The 15,944-nt window shown below is 51.9% G+C and overlaps 1 protein-coding gene across 1 annotated transcript in view; it reads left to right on the top strand.

Moving 5' to 3' along the window:
- The first annotated feature begins 6,971 nt into the window (after positions 1–6,971).
- The window catches only part of csgalnact2 (chondroitin sulfate N-acetylgalactosaminyltransferase 2), a 73,148-nt gene continuing 64,175 nt past the window's right edge, over positions 6,972–15,944 (top strand). The window contains exon 1 of the mRNA XM_070865600.1: positions 6,972–7,037. The gene's annotated coding sequence lies outside the window, so the exon portion shown is untranslated. The remainder of the gene's footprint in view (positions 7,038–15,944) is intronic.

Here is a 15,944-nt window from a genome sequence, read left to right on the forward strand (position 1 = left end):
GAATGGGGTACTGAAGTTGCATGTTCAGCCATGAACTCATCGAATGGCCTACTCCTGCACCTATTTTCTATGTTTCTATGTGAAAGTTGCTTCAATAGATTTTTTAAAAAGATATTTCCCCAAGCGATTTCCTTAGTCACTCAACCCAATCCCATCCATCCACCACCAGCCCCACCCTCTGTCCCGTTTTAGACTTGGCAATACTTGGTAACTCTACCCTGGGGAAACCATTTCCCATGAAGATCAATTTCTAAATCTGCCAAAAAGCAGATTAGGAAAACCATTCTCACGCAACATCATAAGTTTGATTCTATTTTTTCCTCATCTCCCCAAGAGCTCCTGCTTATTCCAGTGTTTACTCAAGTTTCATACCAAACAGACCCAAATACACAAGGGGGCACTGATAAGCATTTGCGCTCTGTCACACAGAAGCAGATAGAGCTGCCTGCATTTGTACAGTATCTTTTACACAGCGAGCTGTCGCAATGGGTTTTACGAAGGAGAATGGACACTGAGCAGGATCTACTTTTGGTTGTCGCGGGCAAGGCCGGCATTTATTGCCCATCCCTAGTTGCCCTTCACAAAGAGTTGCTGGGTCTTCTTCTTGAACTGCTGCAGTCCATGTGGTGAAGGTTCTGTTAGGTAGGGAGTTTTTTTTAGGATCATTGGAACATAGGAACAGGAGGCCATTTAACCCCACGAGCCATTCAGTCAGATCATGACATCTGTGACCTAACTCGCCTTTGCCCCCTATAAGAACATAAGAATTAGGAGCAGGAGTAGGCCAATCAGCCCCTTGAGCCTGCTCTCCCATTCAATAGGATCATGGCTGATCTTCTACCTCAACTCCACTTTCTTACATTATCCCTATATCCCTTGATTCCCTTAATATCCAAAAATCTATTGATCTCTGTCTTGAATATACTCAAAGACTGAGCCTCCACAGCCCTCTGGGGTAGAGAATTCCAAAGATTCACCACCCTCTGAGTGAAGATGTTTCTCGTCATCTCAGTCCTAAATGGCTGACCCCTTATTCTGAGACTGTGACCCCTGGTTCTAGGCTCTAATTTTTAGACAATGCCCCCGAGTCCTAGACTCCCCAACCAGCGGAAATAGTCTCTCTCTGTCTACCCTATCTGTTCCCCTTAATATCTTGAAAACTTTGATCAAATCACCCCATAACCTTCTAAATTGCAGGAAATACAAACCTAGTTTCTGTAGTCCCTCCTCGTAATTTAACCCCTGGAGTCCGGGTATCCTATGTAAACCTATGCTGCAGCCCCTCCACGACCAATGTATCCTGCCTAAGGTGTGGTGCCCAGAATTGCTCCCTTGTTCTTCTAAGGGCGGGGGGGGGGGTGGAGGTCATAGGTTTAGGAAGTGCTGCTGAAGAATCCTTGGCGAGTTGCTCCAGAGTAGAGTCAGCGGAGATGACCTGAAGGCACAAAGAGGTAGGATTTAAGTTGGCTTTTGGAGGAAGGGAGAGGTGTGGTAAGGGGTAGGGATTTAGGAAGGGAATTACAGAGAACAGGGGTGCGATGTCTGAAAGCTTTTCCACTGGTGGTGGAGTGAAGAGGGCGGGAGGGGGAGTTGCACAGTTGATGTTTGATTCTACGGGAGGATTGAGTTGGGTCGCCTGGAGGTTCCATCACATGGTCTCTTGCCTCGAACTGCCCCGCCTCCCACACTCCCGCCATTGGTCGCCGACCAAGTCCATCCGCGCAATGCCCCGCTTTCTCATTCAAAGCGGACACACTCTTTGTTACCCAATTGGATGATTCTTGACCGTCAGTCAAACAGCCCACTTTACCCATCTCCAATATCTTTGTAACTAATGCTCAAAAAGAATGACGACAGCATACAATTATTTTTGAATTCCCCGATGATTTGTCTCCCGAGTTTGCTTGCAGCAGCGTCTTGGGAGATTAATCTTTAATTCCTGGAGACTCCAGGGTAATCCTGGAGGGTACGCAACATTACTGAGGGTGCGTTGCTCAAAGGCAAGCCCACACCACCTGTATCCTGAAGCGAGACCTTGTGTGCTGAGTATGTGATGGTGAAGGCTGCCTCAGGCGAAGATTGTTTGCCAGATAGTGTCAGCCGTGGCTCAGTGGCCAGCACCCTCGCCTCTGAGTCACAAGGTTGTGGGTTCAAGTCCCACTTGAGCACAAAGTCTAGGCTGACAGTGCAGTGCTGAGGGAGTGCTGCACTGTCGGAGGTGCCGTCTTTCGGACGAGACGTTAAATCGAAGCCCCGTCTGCCCTCTCAGCTGGACGTAAAAGATCCCATGGCACTATTTCGTAGAAGAGCAGGGCAGTTATCCCTGGGTGTCCTGGCCAATATTTATCCCTCAATCAACATCACTAAAATAGGTAATCTGGTCATTATTACATTGCTGATTGTGGAAGCTTGCTGTGCGCAAGTTGGCTGCCACATTTCCCACATTACAGCAGTGACTACACTCCAAAATGTACTTCATTGGCTGTAAAGCGCTTTGAGATGTCCGGTGGTCGTGAAAGCTGCGATATAAATGCAAGTCTTTCTTTATTTCTTTCTAATGGACACTTATGTTGGTGTGACATTTCTCCGGTCATAATTTTAGCAGATGCAATAAAGCCATTTAAAATAGTCCAAAGAAATAGGAGCAGGAGTCGGCCATTTGGCCCCTTGAGCCTGCTCCACTATTCAATAAGATCATGGCTGATCTGATCTTGGCCTCAACTCCACTTTCCTGCCTGTTCCCCATCACCCTTGACTCCCTTATCGTTCAAAAATCTGTCTATCTCAAACTTAAATATATTCAGTGACCCAGCCTCCAGCTCTGGGGTAGAGAATTCCAAAGATTCACGATCCTCAGAAAAAAAATTCCTCCTCATTTCCGTTTTAAATGGGTGACCCCTTATTCTGAAATGATGCCGCCTAGTTCTCGATTCCCCCATGAGGGAAAGCATCCTCTGGTCCGTGTTAAAACCGTGGACAGAGAAATGTTGATACAAGCGCATTAAACATTTGGTTCTCTAATATCACCAACCGTAATTTCTAGCATTTAGAGGCTTTTGAAGGAGAGTGCAAGAAAGATGAAATGATCTTGGAAGAGAGTTCTGCAGAACAAGGCTGTAGTAATCGAGAAATGTTCGTTTAGTTGGTCGATGATAGGCTTGGTTGCAAAGTTTGTTAATGAATGCTAACGATCTTCTTGAAAACTGGAGCAGCATTTCAGAAACAAAATCAGAATCAATGCACCTTGTGGATTCCGTTATCCAATACTCCTGTGGATTGCTCAAATTCTACTTTGTAAAATGAATCTGCAGAAATCCACTAGAAATCATTTGTGCCAAATAAAAAGACTTGCATTTATATAGCGCCTTCCACGACCACTGGATGTCCCAAAGCGCTTACGGCTAATAAAGTACTTTTGGAGTCCAGTCACTGTTGTAATGTAGGAAACGCGGCAGCCAATTTGCGCACAGCAAGCTCCCACACATAGCAATGTGATAGTGACCTGATAGTCTGTTTTAGCGATGTTGGTTGAGGGATAAATATTGGCCAGGACACAAAATAACGGAAACAAACTGCATCGTTTTAAAGCTGATATGTGCTCAAGGGCTGAGGTTTTCCACCCCCAGCTCTGTGCTGAACAGGTCTCCACACACACACACACACCCAATCAGATTTTATCCAAGTGTCCCCGTCATCCTTGTACTGGAACACTAGAACCAAAGTCCAAACACGTCGATACTGATAAAAAAAGTGCTTAAAAACAAGGTCTGAACAGATTGCATTGTGAATACAATATTCCAGTTGCCACTGGCAACAGGGACTGTGTGGCTAGTTAAATGTTAGCTCCAGGAATGGAAAGTAATTGTATTGTCCACTGGGTCTGGGATCTGTCAAAACACCAAGACCTTCAAGTTAGCATTTGTGATATTAGCATATTGTTTGTACATTCAAAAGTGGTCTGCAATTTTGACAGGGGTATCTTCTAATATGTATAAAATAAACCAGCTCGTGCCTCTGTTCGAATATGTTGTCCTGATGCATTAAGTATTTGTCATCATCATCATAGGCAGTCTCTCGAAACGAGGATAACTTGCTTCCACGCCCTAAAAAAAGATCAGTTCACAGCTGTTTCGAAAAAAGAACTCGAATTACATCGTAAAGGGTGGAAGATGCCTGTGCGTGGATTTTTTCAACGTGTGGTGGCCGTTGCTCACCAGCCACCACATGGGCTTGACAGAGCTAGGTCTTGGTCCAGTGGCAAGGATTACCCAAGACAACTGGAGACCAGCTCTGCTGCACGGACCTAGTGCACACACATATCGCAGTGTGAGCTGGCCCGTGCTGCCCCTGGGCCCCTGGTCCCGAACTCACGCATCCCCTGGGCCCCGATCACATCCCTCCACAGTCTCTCACAGCTCCTTCGCCTCTCTTGCCGTTCCTGCTGCATCCAATCACCAACCTGGACAGTGCTGACGTCACTCTTCGCTGCCGTTGCCCTCCTGCACCAGCTTGCGTTGTACCTTGTAGTGGCATGTCTCCACGCTGTCCAGGGGCCACGCACCGCTCCTTTTATGGCCCCGACCTGCCTTTGATGTCGGGGCCACCACACTGCTACCTGGGCCGGACGCCGCTCCTTTTATGGCCCCGACCTGCCGGTTTCCTGCAAGAAACCATCAGCGGCAGGTCGGGGCCATAAAAGGAGCGGTGTTCGGCCCAGGGAGCAGCGTGGAGGCCCCAACCTGCGAGAAGTATTTGTACACTCATTATTACACACAGTGTAATTCCAATGCCTTGGGATTTCAGGCCATTTATAAGAATAAACATTAAGGATTCTCATAGTTGAGGCTCACCAAAGGTATTATTGTACATTGCTTCTACTGAGCCTTCACTCCAACCTTGCAAGAGTTCAGAAAGAAAGAAAGAGAGACAGAAAGAAAGAAAGAGACTTTCATTTATACAGCCCCTTTCATGACCACCGGACATCTCAAAGCACTTTACAGTCAATTATTTACTTTTGGAGCGTAGTCACTGTTGTAATGTGGGAAGCGCGGCAAGCTCCCACAAACAACAATGTGATAATGATTTTTCAATAAGGCACTAGGTATCAGCTGTGGCTCAGTGGGTAGCACTCTCGCCTTTAAGTTCGAATGTTTGGGAGGTTCTGACATTGAGGTCTCCTCTGGCCAGTCTTTCCAAGATGGCAACAGACTGTGGCCCTCCTCTAAACCCCACTCGAGGTGTTGCATCCAGCTGCTGGAATTCGATGGCTGTTTTTCTGTACGATGTGATTGTTTTCTTGAGCATCCCTCATTTTAATCGCTTCACTGTTGCCTTCAGCTGCCAAGGCCCTAAGCTCTGGAATTCCCTCCCTAAATCTCTTTACTTTTCTCTCCTCCTTTGAGACGCTCCTAAAAACTTATGTCTTTGACCAAGCCTTTGGTCTTCTGCCCTAATATCTCCTTGTGTGGCTCGGTGTCACATTTTGTTTGATAATCGCTCCTGTGAAGCCCCTTGGGATGTTTGACTAGGTTAAAGGCGCCGTATAAATGCAAGTTGTCATTGTTGTGGGTCGCAGTCCTGATACACATGGCTCCAGAGGCTTCATGCACATGGTGAGCTCGGTTTGAACTAATTATGTGCCATGTCCCTGTTTCCCTTGTTTGTGGGAGCTTGCTGTGGGCAAAAATGGTTGTTGGATTTTATTTTATGTTACAACAGCAACTACACCCAAAAAAAAAGTACTGCATTGGCTGCAAAGCGCTTTGGGATGTCCTGAGGTGCTACAGAACTCCAGTGCAGTGCTGAGGGAGCGCTGCACTGTGGAAAGTACCATCATTCAGATGAGACGTTAAATCGAGGCCCCGTCTGCTCCCTCAGGTGACGTAAAAGATCCCATGGCACTATTTCAAAGAAGAGAAGGGGAGTTCTCCCTGGTGTCTTGGCCAATATTTATCCCTCAATCAACTTCAAAGGAACAGATTATCTGGTCATTATCACATTGGTATTGGTGAGACCACACCTAGAGTACTGTGTGCAGATTTGGTCTCTGTATTTAAGGAAGGATATACTTGCATTGGAGGCTGTTCAGAGAAGGTTCACTGGGTTGATTCCGTAGATGAGGGAATTGACTTATGAAGATAGGTTGAGCAGGGTTGGGCCTGTACATATTGGGAGTTCAGAAGAATGAGAGGTGATCTTATCGAACTGTATAAGATAATGAGGGGGCTCGACAAGGTGGATGCAGAGAGAATATTTTCACACATTTGGGGAAACTAAAACTCGGGGACATAGTCTCAGAATAAGGGTACGCCCATTTAAAACCGCGATAAGGAGAAATTTCTTCTCTCAAGAGGATTGTGGATCTATGGAATTCTCTGTGGAGGCTGGGTCATTGAATATATTTAAGGCGGATTTTTGAGCGATAAGGGAGTCAAGGGTCATGGGGAGCGGGCGGGGAAGTGGAGCTGAGTCCATGATCGGGTCAGCCATGATCTTATTGAACGGCGGGGCAGGCTCGAGGGGCCAAATGGCCGGCCCCTTGCTCCTATTTCTTATGTTGCTGTGTGTGGGATCTTGCTGTGCGCAAATTGGCTGCCGCGTTTCCCACATTACAACAGTGACCACTCTCCAAAAAGTACTTCATTGGCGGCAAAGCGCTCGGGGAGGTCCCGAGGCGCGACACAAATTGCCTCACTGAGGTGATTCGACACACTTACAGGTTGTTCACTCGGCGGCGTGGTCCATCAATGACGCGGTTGCTAAGCGACGCGCCAGCGTGAGTCGCTCGATTAGCCTTCCCCCCCAGCCCACTGCCGGCTCTGCCAACGCCTCGGACATCCGGTCCGCCAGCCGAATGGTTCCGCCGCCTCTCCATCTCTCTCATCCCGCCGCCCCCGCAGTCCCGCGGGCTCGGCTTGTGTTGCGCTGCGGCCGCTCCCGGGGGCGGCCTTGTCCCACCGCCGCCGCCGCCGCCGCCGCCGCCGCCATCGCCATCAGCACCATCCCTCCCCGCCCCCCCGGGCGACACAACGCGGCCGGTGAGTAAGCGGAGGGCCAGGGAATGTTGGCGCTGGTTGTCAGGGTAACGGGGGGAAAGTGAGAGAGAAAGTGCACCCCCAGAGTCCAGTCTGTCTCCCCCCCCCACCCCCAGAGTCCAGTCTGTCTCCCCCCCCACCCCCAGAGTCCAGTCTGTCTCCCCCCCCCACCCCCAGAGTCCAGTCTGTCTCCCCCCCCACCCCCAGAGTCCAGTCTGTCTCCCCCCCCCACCCCCAGAGTCCAGTCTGTCTCCCCCCCCCCCCACCCCCAGAGTCCAGTCTGTCTCCCCCCCCACCCCCAGAGTCCAGTCTGTCTCCCCCCCCCACCCCCAGAGTCCAGTCTGTCTCCCCCCCCACCCCCAGAGTCCAGTCTGTCTCCCCCCCCCCCCCACCCCCAGAGTCCAGTCTGTCTCCCCCCCCCCCCACCCCCAGAGTCCAGTCTGTCTTCCCCCCCCCACCCCCAGAGTCCAGTCTGTCTTCCCCCCCCCACCCCCAGAGTCCAGTCTGTCTCCCCCCCCCACCCCCAGAGTCCAGTCTGTCTCCCCCCCCACCCCCAGAGTCCAGTCTGTCTCCCCCCCCACCCCCAGAGTCCAGTCTGTCTCCCCCCCCACCCCCAGAGTCCAGTCTGTCTCCCCCCCCACCCCCAGAGTCCAGTCTGTCTCCCCCCCCACCCCCAGAGTCCAGTCTGTCTCCCCCCCCACCCCCAGAGTCCAGTCTGTCTCCCCCCCCACCCCCAGAGTCCAGTCTGTCTCCCCCCCCACCCCCAGAGTCCAGTCTGTCTCCCCCCCCACCCCCAGAGTCCAGTCTGTCTCCCCCCCCACCCCCAGAGTCCAGTCTGTCTCCCCCCCCACCCCCAGAGTCCAGTCTGTCTCCCCCCCCACCCCCAGAGTCCAGTCTGTCTCCCCCCCCACCCCCAGAGTCCAGTCTGTCTCCCCCCACCCACCCATCAGAGTCCAGTCTGTCTCCCCCCCCACCCCCAGAGTCCAGTCTGTCTCCCCCCACCCACCCATCAGAGTCCAGTCTGTCCCCCCCCCCACCCCCAGAGTCCAGTCTGTCTCCCCCCCCCACCCCCAGAGTCCAGTCTGTCTCCCTCCCCACCCATCAGAGTCCAGTCTGTCTCCCCCCCCACCCCCAGAGTCCAGTCTGTCTCCCCCCCCCACCCATCAGAGTCCAGTCTGTCCCCCCCCCCACCCCCAGAGTCCAGTCTGTCTCCCCCCCCCACCCCCAGAGTCCAGTCTGTCTCCCCCCCACCCCCAGAGTCCAGTCTGTCTCCCCCCCGCACCCCCAGAGTCTAGTCTGTCTCCCCCCCCCACCCCCAGAGTCCAGTCTGTCTCCCCCCCCACCCCCAGAGTCCAGTCTGTCTCCCCCCCCCACCCCCAGAGTCCAGTCTGTCTCCCCCCCCACCCCCAGAGTCCAGTCTGTCTCCCCCCCCACCCCCAGAGTCCAGTCTGTCTCCCCCCCCACCCCCAGAGTCCAGTCTGTCTCCCCCCCCACCCCCAGAGTCCAGTCTGTCTCCCCCCCCACCCCCAGAGTCCAGTCTGTCTCCCCCCCCACCCCCAGAGTCCAGTCTGTCTCCCCCCCCACCCCCAGAGTCCAGTCTGTCTCCCCCCCCACCCCCAGAGTCCAGTCTGTCTCCCCCCACCCACCCATCAGAGTCCAGTCTGTCTCCCCCCCCACCCCCAGAGTCCAGTCTGTCTCCCCCCACCCACCCATCAGAGTCCAGTCTGTCCCCCCCCCCACCCCCAGAGTCCAGTCTGTCTCCCCCCCCCACCCCCAGAGTCCAGTCTGTCTCCCTCCCCACCCATCAGAGTCCAGTCTGTCTCCCCCCCCACCCCCAGAGTCCAGTCTGTCCCCCCCCCCACCCATCAGAGTCCAGTCTGTCCCCCCCCCCACCCCCAGAGTCCAGTCTGTCTCCCCCCCCCACCCCCAGAGTCCAGTCTGTCTCCCCCCCACCCCCAGAGTCCAGTCTGTCTCCCCCCCGCACCCCCAGAGTCTAGTCTGTCTCCCCCCCCCACCCCCAGAGTCCAGTCTGTCTTCCCCCCCCCCACCCCCAGAGTCCAGTCTGTCTCCCCCCCCACCCCCAGAGTCCAGTCTGTCTCCCCCCCCACCCCCAGAGTCCAGTCTGTCTCCCCCCCACCCCCAGAGTCCAGTCTGTCTCCCCCCCCACCCCCAGAGTCCAGTCTGTCTCCCCCCCCACCCCCAGAGTCCAGTCTGTCTCCCCCCCCACCCCCAGAGTCCAGTCTGTCTCCCCCCCCACCCCCAGAGTCCAGTCTGTCTCCCCCCCCACCCCCAGAGTCCAGTCTGTCTCCCCCCCCACCCCCAGAGTCCAGTCTGTCTCCCCCCCCACCCCCAGAGTCCAGTCTGTCTCCCCCCCCACCCCCAGAGTCCAGTCTGTCTCCCCCCCCACCCCCAGAGTCCAGTCTGTCTCCCCCCCCACCCCCAGAGTCCAGTCTGTCTCCCCCCCCACCCCCAGAGTCCAGTCTGTCTCCCCCCCCACCCCCAGAGTCCAGTCTGTCTCCCCCCCCACCCCCAGAGTCCAGTCTGTCTCCCCCCCCACCCCCAGAGTCCAGTCTGTCTCCCCCCCCACCCCCAGAGTCCAGTCTGTCTCCCCCCCCACCCCCAGAGTCCAGTCTGTCTCCCCCCCCACCCCCAGAGTCCAGTCTGTCTCCCCCCCCACCCCCAGAGTCCAGTCTGTCTCCCCCCCCACCCCCAGAGTCCAGTCTGTCTCCCCCCCCACCCCCAGAGTCCAGTCTGTCTCCCCCCCCACCCCCAGAGTCCAGTCTGTCTCCCCCCCACCCCCAGAGTCCAGTCTGTCTCCCCCCCCACCCCCAGAGTCCAGTCTGTCTCCCCCCCACCCCCAGAGTCCAGTCTGTCTCCCCCCCCCACCCCCAGAGTCCAGTCTGTCTCCCCCCCCACCCCCAGAGTCCAGTCTGTCTCCCCCTCCCACCCCCAGAGTCCAGTCTGTCTCCCCCCCCACCCCCAGAGTCCAGTCTGTCTCCACCCCCCCCCCCCAGGTGCATCCCCTCACATCTATGATCCCTGGGGAGTTGCTGCCGCTAGTATCACCATTGAGATGTGTTTCCTTGCAACTGCTTGGGCCAAATGATACTGGCAATGGCTGCAGTGGTGAAAACAGAACATCTTGGAAATACACAGCAGGTCTGTCAGCATCTTCTGAGAAGGCAAGGGACACGTTTACACTCCCTTCATCAGGACAGTCTATGGGGGCTAAAGCGAGATGTGTACCTGGTCAACGCCTTGTGTGATTCTGGCCACAATGCAACTTTGTGCCCTGCACGTTAGCTGGATATTGTTGATTGCCTGTTTAGGTGACAGATGGAACCTTCGCCTGAAATCTGTTGGCTTCTAGTCTCCCGGATAGAGTAATAGAATCACATCATAGAATCATTTGGATGCTGGAGAGGGAAAACTATTGGGACTTTGTGAAATGCTGAGATGAATCTGGCATTTCTCATCCATGATTATCTTGCGATAGTTAAGAGCATCTCCTCGTCATTATCGCCTCAATTAAAGGATATTAGCGGGAGCAGGAAGGCGAGTTTTGATGTCAAGCTTGTCTCCTGTGTAGCCATTGGATTAGAAGTCAGCTGAGGTTCCATCTGTGAACACCTCGGAAACCTAAACGGGAAATCGACATCAAATGTGTTGGGTCCCCACAGGATATAAGCTTAAAAAAATACCTTTTTACACAAAGAAACTGGTTGAGGTTCGGGGTCAATTGAAAATGTCAAAACTGAGGTTGGTCGGTTTATATTGGGTAAAGGCATATTAAGAGTTACGGAACTAAGGCAGGTAAACGGGGTTGTGATCCAGATCAGCAATTGAATGTCGGAACAGGCTCGAGGGGCTGTGTGGCCTCCTCCTGTTCTTGTGCTTGTACACCCACAGGTGCTTCACCTCTGTACGCCAAAGCACCCCTTAAATCTTCACTTCCATTGTATCATTGTGTGTTAAAGGGTTGCTGCGATATGTAGGTAAACAACAGGGGAGTTGTGGTGAATCTCTCTGTGACGATCAAAACAAAATGCTGGAAATCTCAGCGGGTCAGGCAGCATCTGTGGAGAGAGAAACAGAGTCAACGTTTCAGGTCGATGGCCCGTCGTCAGAACTGGCAATAGTTCGAAATGTAACAGATTCCTAAAGTGCTGGGGCCCATCATCCCCTTTGTGTCTCAAATCTCTTCTGCCTTCCGCCCTATCACAGGCCTTCCCTTTTGTTCTTTCCACCCCACCCTTCCCATTTTCAGGGCCCCCAGCACTTCAAGAATCTGAGATTTCCAGCACTTTCTGTTTTTATTTCAGATTCCAGCATCCGCAGTATTTTGCTTTTGTCTCTGTTAAGACGCCTGGGGTGCACCAGATGGTGACGTTAGCACAACAGGATTTGTGTGTTCAACACCCTTCGCTTCACCAAGACGGGCATGTAAAATCTGTGCTGTGGAGCCATGGCTCAGTGGGCAGCACTCTCTCCTCTGAGTCACAAGGATGTGGGTTTAAGTCCCACTCCAGAGACCTGAACACACAGAATTCTTGGGCTGACTCTCCAGTGCAGTGCTGAGGGAGTGCTGCACTGTCGGAGGGTGCCGCCTTTCGGGTAAGACATTTAACCGAGGACCCGTCTGCCGTCACAGGTGGATCGAAGAAGAGCAGGGGAGGTTATCCCTGCTGTCCTGGCCAATATTTATCCCTCGACCAACATCTAAAAACAATTTATCTGGTCACTCTAATTGGTGGGATTGCTTTTCATCGAATGATACCGAATCAGCATAACAAAAAATAGATTATCTGGTCATTATCACATTGCTGTTTGTGGGAGCTTGCTGTGCGCAAATGGGCTGCCGAGTTTCCTACATTACAACAGTGACTACACTTAGAAGTACTTAATTGGCTGTAAAGCGCTTTGGGATGTCCGATGGTCATGAAAAGCGCTATATGAATGCAAGTCTTTTTTTTAAACCAGGTCAGGGGGTGTGTGTTTCCACTGTAGCTACCAGTTTGAGACTAGAATTGACCTCAGGCTGGCAGAGGCTGATTACTCATACCTGGGTGGAAACCATATTCTCAAAACTAGCTGTGAGAGCCTGCCTCCTTCTGTGTTTAAAGAGAGATCTTTCTTCGAGATAAATTCCAGATGTTGCCAACGCAGGGAGCTGAGTTGGCTTAAAGTAGAGATGATCACTTATTAAGAATGAAAGCCCTTCTAAAGTAATGTTTCAGTAATTCATAGAATCATAAAAGATTACGGCACAGTAGGAGGCCACTCGGCCCATTGTGCCCGCGCTGACCGACAAAAAGCTATCCAGCCTAATCCCACTTTCCAGCTCTTGGTCCGCAGCCCTGCAGGCTACGGCATTTCAAGTGCACATCCAAATACTTTTTAAATGTGGTGAGGGTTTCTGCCTCTACCACCCCCCAGGCAGTGAGTTCCAGACCCCCACCACCCTCTGGGTGACAAAAGTTCTCCTCTAATCCCCTCTAATCCTTCTACCAATTATTTTAAATCTATGCCCCCTGGTTGTTGACCCCTCTGCTGAGGGAAATAGGTCCTTCCTATCCACTCTATCTAGTCCCCTCATAATTGTATATACCTCAATCAAATCTTCCCTCAGACTCCTCTGTTCCAAACAACCTCAGCAATCTTTCCTCATCGCTAAAATTCTCCAGTCCTGGCAACATGGCCAACGATGGTGTGTTTTAGAGAGGGGTTTGTGAGGTGGTGCCGTTCACTGAGGGAATTCCAGAGTGTGGGTCCTAGACTAAGCTCACGACCAGCCTCTCGCTGTTTCAAAGCCAAAGACTGAAGATAATGAAAACAAACCTGGAGCCTAGAGTGTGAAAACATGCAGCGGGGATGTTTATCAAGTTAGCAGGTTCAGTCTACTATCTAACGCACCGAGTTTGCCTTTCCAAGCAGTCACAGGAAACAAGACAGGAAATGCAGATTTGATGAACAGTTTGGAGGAGAAGTGACTATGCAGCGGAGCCAATCCTTTTAAGGGCAAGAGCAGCAATTTTGCATGAAAAGCAAATTATATCTAACCAGCCCACAGCAAACTTTAAAATTGTGCAATGAAAATTGCTCAAACTTTACTCGTGTCCTCCAAACCCTGCATGGACGACCTCTGTTAAATCGTTTTGCTGATTTGATGTTTCCATCTTTCACATTTTCAGAATGATATTGCCAAATCTCTCCAGTCTGTCCTCAACTCATGCCTAGAAGGACAAGGGCAGCAGGAGCATGGGAACACCATCACCTCCAAGTTCCCCTCCAAGTCACACACCGTCCTGACTTGAAGACATTACGGGGTCAGGGTTACTTCATCGTTGCTATGCCGGAATCCTGAAACTCTCCTGAAACCACCTTCACCACAAGGCCTGGAGTAGTTCTAGAAGGCGGCTTACCGTGACTGCCTCAAGGGCAATTTGGGTTGAGCAATAAATGCTGGCCTTGTCAGCGACACCAACATCCCAGGAACAAATAATAAAAACAAAATTCCTTTAAGACTGAGATCAGCCTCATGTGAGGCTGGAATGCCTTGTGTCTCGGTGGCCAGGACTGGACACGGTACTTGAGGTGCTGAGAGAAGGGTGTTGGAGTGCTGCCCCCAGACCTATACCATTCCAACATCAATTGTAACCAGCTTCAACACTATTGAGTTAAGTTGATATTACAGTTTTGTATTGGACTCCACCATTCTCTAAGCTGCCCATCTCAGTTGTGCCACAGGGGGGGGGGGGGCGTTACCAAGTGGTACACCCCGAGTTATAGGTGTGGGAAAGTCACAGGATGAGATGCAAGGGGAGGCCCTCCTTGCTTTCTAGTGGCACCTGAGGAGCACCTGAAATGCTATAGAAAATGTCAGCTGCCTTGACTCTTAGTCCAAGGGAATATGACAGTAAGAGCTGAAGGAGAAAATAAAAAGGAACTTGTATATATGACGGGAACAGGGTGACAACCCAAAGCGCTTTACAGCAAATGAAGTGTTTTTGAAGTGTAGTCGCTGTTGTAATATAGGAAACACAGCAGCCAATTTGCGCACAGCAAGTTCCCACAAACAGCAATGTGATAATGACCAGATAATCTGTTTTTGTTATGTTGATTGAGGGATAAATATTGGCCAGGACACCAGGGAAAACTCCCCTGCTCTTCTTGGAAGTAGGATCTTTTAGGCTCACCTGAGAGAGCAGATGGGGCCTCGGTTTAATGTCTCATCCGAAAGACGGCACCTCCGACAGTGCAGCACTCCCTCAGCACTGCACTGGGAGTGTTGCGCCTGGATTTATGTGCTCAAGTCCGTGGAGGAAGAGCAGAAGGAGAAAATGAAAAAGGACTTGTGTATACGACTGGGACAAGGAGATGAAGAGCACAAGTATCTGCCATGCCATAAGGACTTCAGTTGGCTGAAGCTAGGTCACATCGAGCCTACAGCACAGAAACAGGCCATTCGCCCCAACGGGTCCGTGCTGGTGTTTATGCACCACATCAGCCTCCTCCCACCCCTCTTCATCTCTCGCCATCAGCGTATACTTCTATTCCCGTCTCCCTCACATACTTATCTAGCTTCCCCTTAAATGCATCTCTGCTATTCGCCTCAACCACTACTTACCATTCTCCGAGACTGAGAGCTACCTGGATAGCACGTTTCTTGAGGTGGTCACCCCGCAGCTTAAGAGTGTGTAGGCAGAGAGGGAGTGGGTGACCAGCAGACAGAAGAGGAGGACTAGGCAGGTAGTGCAGGAGTCCCCTTGCTCTCCAAACGGAACTCTCTTCTGAGTACTGGTGGGGGTGATGGTGCTTCTGGGGAGTGCAGCCAGAGGCAAGTCTACGGCACCACGGGTAGCTTAGCTGCGCAGGAGGGGCGGGGAAGGAAGAAGAATGGAAGAGCTTTAGTGGTAGGGGATTCAATAGTCGGGAGCAGGCGGGCATTTCTGCAGCTGCAGACGTGACTCCCTGGTGCCAGGGTCACGAATGTCACTGAGTGGCTGCAGAGCATTCTGGGGGGAGAGGGTGAACAGCCAGAGGTTGTGGTCCATATCGGGACCAGTGACATCGATAGAAAGAGGCATGAGGTCCTGCAGGCAGAGTTTAGGGAGCCAAGAGAGAGATTAAAAATCAGGACCTCAAAGGTAGTAATCTCTGGATTACTCCCGGTGCCACGAGCTAGTGAGTACAGAAATAGAAGGATAGAGCAGATGAACGCGTGGCTGGAGAGATGGTGCAGGAGGGAGGGCTTTAGATTCCTGAGGCATTGGGACCGCTTCTGGGGGAGGTGGGACTTGTACAAGCTGGACAGGTTGCACCTCAACAGAACCAATATCCTTGTGTGTGTGTGGGGGGGTTGCTAGTGCTGTTGGGAGGGTTTAAACTAGCTTGGCAGGGGGATGGGAAGCTGAGAATAGATTTAGTAGGGAGGGGAGTAAAGCTGCAATTGGAATGCAAAAATGTAGAAAGTGAATTTGAAAGACAGAGGAAGCAAGGGCTAGAAAGTAGGCACCAAGGAGGTCTGACTGTACTAAATGGAATATACTTTAATGCAAGGAGTATAGTGAATAAGGCAGATGAGCTGAGAGCTAAGGTAGACACTTGGGAGTATGATATTATAGTTTTTACAGAGATATGGCAGCTTAACGTTCCTGATTACAGGATTTTCAGACGGGATAGAGAGGGGGTAAAAAGAGAGAGGTGGGTGTTGTGGTATTGATTATAGAAACTATTACAGCTGTGAGGAGGGATGATATCTTAGAGGGATCACCAAATGAGGCCATTATGGGTCGAACTGAAAAACAAAAAAGGGGTGATCACACTGCTGGGTGTGTACTACAGACCCCTAAACAGTGAGAGGGAAATAGAAGAGCAAATATGTAGGTACACTTCTGAGAAGTGTAAAAA

This window comes from Pristiophorus japonicus, chromosome 22 (genome assembly GCF_044704955.1).
Source record: "Pristiophorus japonicus isolate sPriJap1 chromosome 22, sPriJap1.hap1, whole genome shotgun sequence".
Classification (NCBI taxonomy): Eukaryota; Metazoa; Chordata; class Chondrichthyes; family Pristiophoridae; genus Pristiophorus; species Pristiophorus japonicus.